We start from the raw sequence: 9,425 nt of genomic DNA, 5'->3' as shown, positions 1-9,425 counted from the left end.
CTGCAGCACGGCCCCGCCCGCCGCCCGCCGGCCGCACGGCGAAAGGCGGCTCCCGAACTGCCCGCGGGCAGGCTGGAGTCATTTGTCTAGGGAGCCTAAGGGAGTTAGAGGCCCGGCTCCTTCTGACAGGCAACAGAAGCTAGGCACCTAACTCCTTTAGCTTCCCCCCCCACACACACACACACTTAGCTCCCCCACTCCCCCCGGAGACAATCTGGGGCACATGGCTTCTAAGGAAAGACTGAGGGAACTGGGCTTAGTTAGTCTAGAGAAGAGGAGATTGAGAGGGGATTTAATAGCAGCCTTCAGCTACCGGAAGGCAGTGTTCCCTCTAAGCTGCATGGTGCGCACAGCTGCCAGGCGCCTGGGGGGCTGCATGCGCCACACAGCGTAGAGGGACCGCTGCCTGAAGAGGGGTTGGAAAGAGGATGGAGCTAGACTGTTCTCAGTGGTGGCAGATGACAGAACAAGGAGCAATGGGCTCAAGTTGCAGCAAGGGAAGTTTAGGTTAGATATTAGGAGGAATTTTCTCACTAGGAGGGTAGTAAAACACTGGAACAGGTTACCCAGGGAATGGTGGAAGCTCCATCCTTGGAGATTTTAAAGACCTGGCCAGACAAAGCCTTGGCTGGGATGATCTAGTTGGGGATGGCCCTGCTTTGAGCAGGGGGTTGGACTAGATGACCTCCTGAGGTCCCTTCCAACCCTAATTTACTACAATTCTGTTCTTTGAATGATGAGAGGTACCTACTTTATGGAAAGCTTTTCAAACCAGGATGTCTAAAGATTAGGCAACTGAATCTACCGGGTGGGGGGGCAAATCAGGGCAACTGCCCTGGGCTCCATGCTTTGGGGGGCCCTCCAGAGCTGGGTGGAGCAGCTGTGGCAACTCCATGCTGCCACTGCCAGCTTCACATCAGGCCACTTGCTACCTCTCCCCCCCCTCTCCTCCCCCCACTGGTGCTGTAGATGGCAGTGGCAGCTTCTTGGGATTTGGGGCACATGGGATCAGAGCAGGGCTGATTTGCCCCAGGCCATATGCCCTGCTTGGATTGGCTCTGAAATCCACATTTAGACACTGTAACGCATACCCTGGCTTTTGCATATGCTAGACACCTGTATCTGCCTGTGGAAACTGGAGTTAGGTGCCTAAATTATTTGCAAGCTTTGGTCTAAGGGAATAATAAATAATAACAACAACAATGATGGTGATTTAAAAAAAGAAAGAAATATCCATAGACGTATATCTGCACAGCCATGGGATACATTTGTTTGCATTAGGTGACATACAGAGGTGGAACAGGAAGATCATTTTGTTTGGAACCAAGTTTTATTGATACCTTCTCCATGATAGATTTCACCTGCACACCTGGCTATACTTCTAAGACATATTTGCAAATATATTTTTAATTGGTATAATAATAAAGTTAGGGGAGGCATATATCTGTTCATATATGTAGGTATGTGCATATATAAATATAATACATATACATATACAAATACATATACATATACAAATATAATACATATACATATGCATACACATATATATATGATTGATCCAAAACTGGAATTGCGGAATTCAATAAGGGTCTAGTTTTTTTAAAGAAATGAACTGAAATGCAAATATATAGACCTAGAGATAAGTGTAATTTAAAACAAACTTTTTCAACTTTATCAGAAAGAACAACATAAACAAACAAACAAGATATCTTACAAAGGAAAATTTTTAAAAAACCCTATGCAAATAAGTACAATGCAAATAAGTCTGCCATTTGATGTTGAATAATGAGTGTATTTTAAACATAAATGAGGTTTGATATTTCACTCAATAAAGCAAGAGAGGACATTTGTCTTTCTTTGTAAATATATCCTGCATACAGAAATGTTTTTTAATATTCTTTTGTTGGATTTTTCTTTTCATTTCTTTTATTAAATTCTGTTGGCCTCCCCTTTCCATGGAAGAATCAGGGCCCAGCCTCCATGCCTGATATTGACTAGGATCAGCATAGACACTAACCATCTGAAACTCCTAAACTCTTTTCCCCCTGCCCTAGTTCCTGAGAAATGCAGCTTTACTAGGTCATGATACCAGGGAATTCTGCACAGGTGTTTGCCTTTGTAGAATATAAGGAATGAGAACAGAGCTCCCTAAAGTATCTGACTTAACACCAAAAAAGGACTAGAACCTAGACTAGAACATTACCTTCTGCCCACATTTGCCACAGGATTATGGGGAGGTAGCAGAAGTCACTGTCACCCCTTCCTTTTTAAAAAAATCTTTGCAGTGCTCAGGTAATGTGCCCCATGAAGAAATCACAACAAAAGCCTGGGCAAGGAGAAGAAAGTGGCAATTAAGTGACTCACCAATCCCAATTTCACATGGCCTAGGAGAAATCTTCACAAAGATAAACCTCTGTTCACTTATTCAGTGGAACAATCAGATTCACAGTCATTGCCTCTGGTAAATATTTCTTAAATAAATGCTGCATTTAACAGCATAACTCTACAGATTCAGTGGGGTAGAAATACAGTCTTTGACAGAGATGTTAATGTTTAAATAAAGCAGAAAACAAATACAAATTCTGTTTAGCTGTCTTAATTGCAGCTATGCAGGAAACAATCAAAAGCAAACTAACTTGAGCTCACTTGTTGCTTGTATAAAAATTAAATTTAATTACATTTTAAAGAAATCTACTTCCTGAAAAATGCCTTTACTGGTTGAAAAATAATGAAAATGGCTAATGTTATTTTATCTTTTAGTATAAAACATAGCTACTCTATGTGCATATAAAGTCTTTCACCAGAAACATAAGAATAATTTAAGATGAAGCATGTTTTATCTGATAGACAGTAAAACATTAGCTTTCTGGTAATGCCTAGAGAGCTAAACCAAATTGGATCCAATTGTACTCTACACTATACACTTACACTGTGAACTAAATTGCTTGCTTCAAAGAATTTACAACCTAAGGCTTTGACCCTACAGTATGTTGTGAGGAGTACATATCTAACCAATGCAGGTAAAGACCTAAAACACAAAGTATAATACATGGGTAAACCAGCAGTAACAGGACAAGGAGATCCAGACTGTTTAACAATAATAATTTGTGGGGGGGGTTAGGTTAGAATAGTGTAGGAAAAATTCTTAGGTGTCATAACAAGTCACTAGCAATAGTTACAATAATAACAACTTGCCACCAGTCTGGATGCTGTTTTCTTCTAAATTCCATACTGTTTTACTAAAGAGGGTTTTTTTTTTCATTCTGTCACCAAACCCAATAAAAAGATATCATTTCTAGAAGTCAGCTGGCCAGATTGTCTCACCAGTTTTCCCAATACAAGATAATTGTCTTCCATGAAGTAGAACAAGTGTAAATGAGAGGAAAATATGGCCTAGTAAAACTACAGGAAGATAATTCCATGAGAAGAAACAAGAGAGGAAAAATATGCTTTCAAGTTTAAGGAAATCTTTGCATTTTAATTTTTTTTTCCTGTAACAGGCCTTAGTAAAATGTTTCCGACAGAAGAGGAGGAAAAGAGGGAAAAACTTAAAGGTAGTATTAGCTTATAACTATAAACTTAGAATAGATCATATTATATTAATACTAATTAGCATGGTCTGTATAAAGAAATTGAATTATGTTACTGAGAACCGTGATTCATATTATTGGTACAACAAAAGCAAAAAATCTAGCAGTTTGTCAGTAAAAAGCGAGGCTTAAAAAAAGGTCATGCACTCTGATTCATCATTCCTAAGTCTACTATATGTTTAAAATTCATCACCTCCCAAACTGAACTCATGATTTCGCTAGGAGTCTTTGTCATGAGTAAAGACTTATTAGGAGTAGAATAGTACTATAACAATGAACTATCAAAGATTGATGAAGGAAGTCCAGGTGTCAAACAACAGAGAAAGCTCTTTCAAAAGGTTTGTTGCTTCATCTCAATTCCACTGAAGGAGATGTCTTACTTTAGAGCAGGGATGTCAAAGATACAGCCCCTGGGCTGGATCTGGCCCAAGGACCTTTATCATCCTATCCCCAATGCTGCCTGTGGGTCTCAGAGTTGACCTACAGGAGGCATTTGGGATGCAATGGACGGTCCCACACACCACACATGGTGCCTGCCCAAGCCAGGACTGTACCACATGTAGCACCCGCTCCAGCACACATAGACCCTGTGCTGGATCCAGTAGCGTATCCCAGAGTGGGCACTGCTGTGCAAAGCAGGCCATACATTGTGATCACTCTGGTCATTCCAGGACACACACTGAATCCAGCATATTGCACACTGAATTCAGCACGTGGTGCTAGTCGCTGGGTTCAAGCCAGCCTGTGGACTGGCCCCTCACCACTCATTCAGCCCATGAGGCCAAGTGAGTTTGACACTGCTATTCAGAGGATGAAATATTTGGCCTTAAGTTTCCATTCTGATCATTTTAGCTAATAAATCTCTAGACTAACTGATAGATCTCAAAATGTAATTGTAAGTAGGGAAATTATCACCACCTGGTGGGGTTCTTGTCTACAGGATCCCACAGGAATGGATTGATTCCTTGCTTTTGATGGTTTAACAGTAATTGAGCAGAAAACATGAAATCATAGCTGAGAAAGTTTGCAGGGCATAAAGATGAGTGAAATGATAAATAATGTGTGTGGGAGGAAACAGCTATTGATAATGGGTGATCTAAAAGACTTGGTTAGTTGGACCCAGACACAATATTTATTTAAATAAGGCTAAATGTAAAGTATGCATCAAGGAATAAGACTGTAGACCATGTTATAGTTTATGGGGCTCTATCTTGACAGTCAGTGACTCTAAAAATACCTAGGGGGCCAGAGTGGATAAGTAGCTGAAAATGACAGTCCAATGCAACATAGTGGTCAATCCTTGCACGTATAAGCAGGGGGATCTGAATGGAAACAAAAGATTACCTCTGTATTTGGCCTCTATACAGTAAATAATTAAGGTGGGGCAAAACTGGGGCAGCAGCCTCAGGGGCAGTGGCAGGTGGAAGAAAATAAATTGTTGCCACAGCTGTATGTCAATACCAGCAACACCAGCAGGTAGAAGTTGCTTCTGGCTCTTGCATCACCACTTGCCATGTGCACACAGCTGCTTTTTACACCTCTGCCTGTATACCCTCTACTGAAACACAGTGTTGAGTTCTGGCATCCACAATTCAAGACGGAGGTTGAAAACTTAGGATGAGTCAGAGAAAAGTGGGAAGAAAGTCTAATGGATTGAAGAGCTTTCTGTTTAGTGCAAGATGTAAGGAGCACAATCTATTTACTTATCGTAAGTAGTGTTAAGGGGTGACTTTATCATAGTATATAAGTATCTATATAAGATAAATTTGTTCATAGCAGGCTCTTCAATCCAGTGGACAGAGGTAGAACAATATCCAGTATCTGGAAGATGAAGCTAGGAAAATTCAAACAATTTAAGGCAATTTTAACATAGAGAGCGATCAACCATAGAAACAGGTTGCCAAGGGTTGTATTTATTGTCCTCACTGAAAATCTTTCAGTGAAGGTTGGACACCTTTCTAAAAGAGTTCTAGTTCAAACAAGAATTCATTCAGGGGAGTTCTGTGACATAAACTGAGATCAGAGTACCACAATAATCATTTTTATAAGCTACAAATCTATGAATATTATTTTTCATATCTAGAATTCACATTAATTTTTAAATATTTTTACTATAAAACTCAAACACTGTTGTCTTTTTAAAAAACATTCAAGGTTTTCAAGATACAGAACTCCTATATCAGCTCAGATATAAGAAAAGTTTTATTTTAGTTTAACTAAGAGTATAGACATCAATTTGCCATGGAGCAAAGGGAACTAGACTACATTTTTTCATCCCAGGCTAATTTTTTTTTTAGTCCATACCCTTGCTTATATAACTAGAACAAAAACTAGACAAAAAAACTCTGATTCTCTTAAAAATATTTTTATGTTGTACTTAAGAAATAAAGTATTTCTCCAATGGTAAGTAAACAACCAAAAAGTGAAGAAAAGAAAAAGAATGACATATTTTCTGTTCATTTAGTATAATTTTCAGATTCTGGACCCCGAATGCCTCAATAAAAATAAAAGTACATTGGCCTCACCAAGTTAAATAAAGTCACTAGAACCAGGAAAGCCTACCTGCTCCCCCTGTTGGCTCTTTCACCTGTGTATAATCAGTGGTGTTGCAAAATACTCAACAAGCACAGCTATGCTAATTTCTGCCTCATGATATTGGTAGGGAAAGACAATGCACTATGAAGCTTTGAAGCAGATTTTACAAATACTGGAGAGTAATTAGCAGATATCAGTGCTATTTTAAACTCCTTTCATTAGGTCTTTGGTCATTGAACTTTGTTAGATATATAAATTATTGTGTGCATTTTCTAGTGAATTGGGATTAGGTATATTAAACCAGGTTAATATCCACCTGCAAAAAATGTTGTCATTAGTTAGAAGATAAAACCACTCAGATCTACGCTGTCTGTCTGTTGATGTAGCAACAGAGCTATTTCTGCTAGAGACCAGTGCAATCTTTATTACTTACATTTTTGATCAATGACACATGTTAATAGAATGGAAGAGCAGAGGGTTATAACTTGCACATTGGCACTATGACACTTAGATGACCAAGGAACACTGTCTTTCTTTGGAAGCAGAAAAACTTTGTAATTTCTTTCACCATCTCCTTTCTGTCCCAAGATACAAATTGCTTGTTCACATCCCCCTGGTCTTCAGCCTACTCACTTGGCCTCTCTTCAGTGTACGGGTCTACATGAGACACTATGTCTCCATAGCGACAAGCTACGGTGACGTAACTCAATGCTATGGTGACGTAACTCATCACTACACTGACGTAGCATCAGTGGGCACAAATTGTGACACTGATGTTGCTGAAACATCCCGTGCACTGCTGAGACTGCACAGTATTGGTAGTTACTGTGCAGTCATTTAGTATTTGTTTTAGCAACTACTGCACAGGAACAATAGTCAGGGGCACATGTAGATTCACCCACTATGTCCAAAATGCCACTGTCAAAATAAGATGTACATTTTGGGGGGAGTTTCACCATCCAATTTCTACTCCTTCTGATAAATAAGGATCAGTTTTGATCTTGTGTCCTCCCCAGGTGCTCTACCAGCTGAAGCCAGCCTTGACTCCATCACCACTCCTTTCCATGATTTTATCCATTCTGACTTCTGTATTTGAAATGCATTCCCCAAGCCCATTCATTGGGGTCAGCTATCTTTAATGATTCATTTCCCTTTTTAAATTTCACATCTTCTCTGTCAACTATGATAAATGAACTAATTATTATTTATAAAAAAAAATTTTGAATAACTGAAGACACTTGATTGAAGAGTATGTGCAACTGAGATACAGTATCACTTATCAAAAGAACTTTCTTCACTATGTAGCTCTCAGCATTTACAAAAATGTGATAAAAAGATTGAATGACAAGTACAGGTTGATAACAGTGATACAACCCACTTTCTATTGACATCTGGAATGTACATCTGTTACCAAGAAGTCATTGATTTTCATTTACCTGTGACTTAATTTTAGAAACAGCATCAGTGAAAACAACAAAAGCGGCTTCTGAAAAGAAGCTATTTTTCCCTCAGTGATTACACCTGTGGTCAACCATTATGACTGAACAATGTCAGTGATCCAGGTCAATAAACTGCAAACTATGATGAACAATGGGACTGTAGGGCATATGTCTTGTAGCTAATAGCCTCTGAACACATGCTTGTTTCATTAATACATTCAATCATGAACGATAGAAAAAGTTTTCCAGCACTGTAGAAAAAAAGCCCACCGTGATAACATTTTTAGCAAGGATTTTAGAGTAAACCCAAGTCCTATGGGTTTCATGGAATAGTACCTATCTACATGGAGCAGACTTGACTTTGGGTTTAAAGTCTCATATACAAGAATTGTACGTTGCATATTCTCTCTTAAGAGGATGAGGGATTCAACTGATCTTGCTGGAAATTGAGTCTGTGGTCCTTCAGAGGTTGGAATTTTATAAACTGATTCTTTAGAAAAATGAAAAGAGGTAAGTAATATACCTGGTCTTTTACATACATCCCATGTAGATTTACATCATGAATATTGCATTATTACAAACAATGATAGTGGCAAGATTTTTGTAGGTGATATCTTTTACTGGACTCAACACAAGAGATCCACAAAAAATTACAGCGTTAACCCATAACATGATACTACCATCGTTTTGGTAGTGTTGCAGTGATACTGTAGCTGTGATGATCCAGGCAATAAGTGAAAGGCAAGTGGGTGATACCTTTTACTGGGTTTTTTATTGAAGATATTACAACAAAAATCCTTGCCTCTTACATATTTCCGGAACCACCACAGCTACAATATTACTCCTACATTAATAAAACAATGGTAGTATCATATTAATAGTCAATACTATAATTTGTTATATGTCCTTAAATAAGATTCAGTGAAGTATTTCAAATAAGCTTTTAAAAGATTCCTGAATAACAGCAGGACTTATAAATTCCAAAGTCTATTGTTAAACTCCTTAATCCAATTAAGACAGCTTTTTATAATATTCCAGAGTGCAGTAGTAAATCTGTCTCATTACTTGTCTTGTCTAAGTAATATGAATGCAAGCTCATCTGCTTTGTTGGAATTACTTAAACAATGCAAATATCTCACCTTGTGGACTGAGAGTTCCCTGAGACAACAACAAACTCTGCAGTAAGACTATATAGTGTTTTGAATTATAGTATTTTTGCTTTTCAGATTCAGCTATTCTGCTAATATAGGGGGATAAAGTATGATAGTGTTTTGTCTCTGTCTGGGCTGAGGAACTCAGTTACTCACAGGACCAGCAGGTGGTTTAGCAAGTTTTCATAACTAAGTTTAAAGTGGTAAAGGGAATTTAAAAAATCAGATTTTTTTACTGCTTTTCTATTGTTGTCATGCTGACAGCTTTGCTGTGGTCACTGAAGAAATTAGTGAACTTCCTGTTCTATTTTTCCTTCTTTAAGAGGCTTCTTCTTTTTGGACCTTCCAGAAGGTAAGTCTATAGGAAATACTGGGGTATCTACACAAGATGCTTACTGGGAAGTTGCCTAATTAGTTTTAGCACAAGTTTTAACATGAGTACTCCATGAACACACTTTTGAGCAGCACTTTGGCACGTACTTATATCTTGTACAAACTATGCATGATATTAGTCCAAGGTCAAAGACTCTCATGGTTTACTATATAGTTCATTAGGCTGTTTGGGGCCTCATTTGGTGATGTTTGCTAGACATTTAGGCTAAGTACAGAGATTTGAGGGCATTAGGGGGAAGTTAAATCAGTTCACAATGGCTGCTTGATAACAGGTACATTGGGATGGGGGGTGCTATCAGGGGTTGGGGGGGAAA

This window comes from Gavialis gangeticus, unplaced genomic scaffold (genome assembly GCF_001723915.1).
Source record: "Gavialis gangeticus isolate Ggan-Ray unplaced genomic scaffold, GavGan_comp1, whole genome shotgun sequence".
NCBI lineage: Eukaryota > Metazoa > Chordata > Crocodylia > Gavialidae > Gavialis > Gavialis gangeticus.
Note: the sequence above shows the minus strand (reverse complement) of the source record.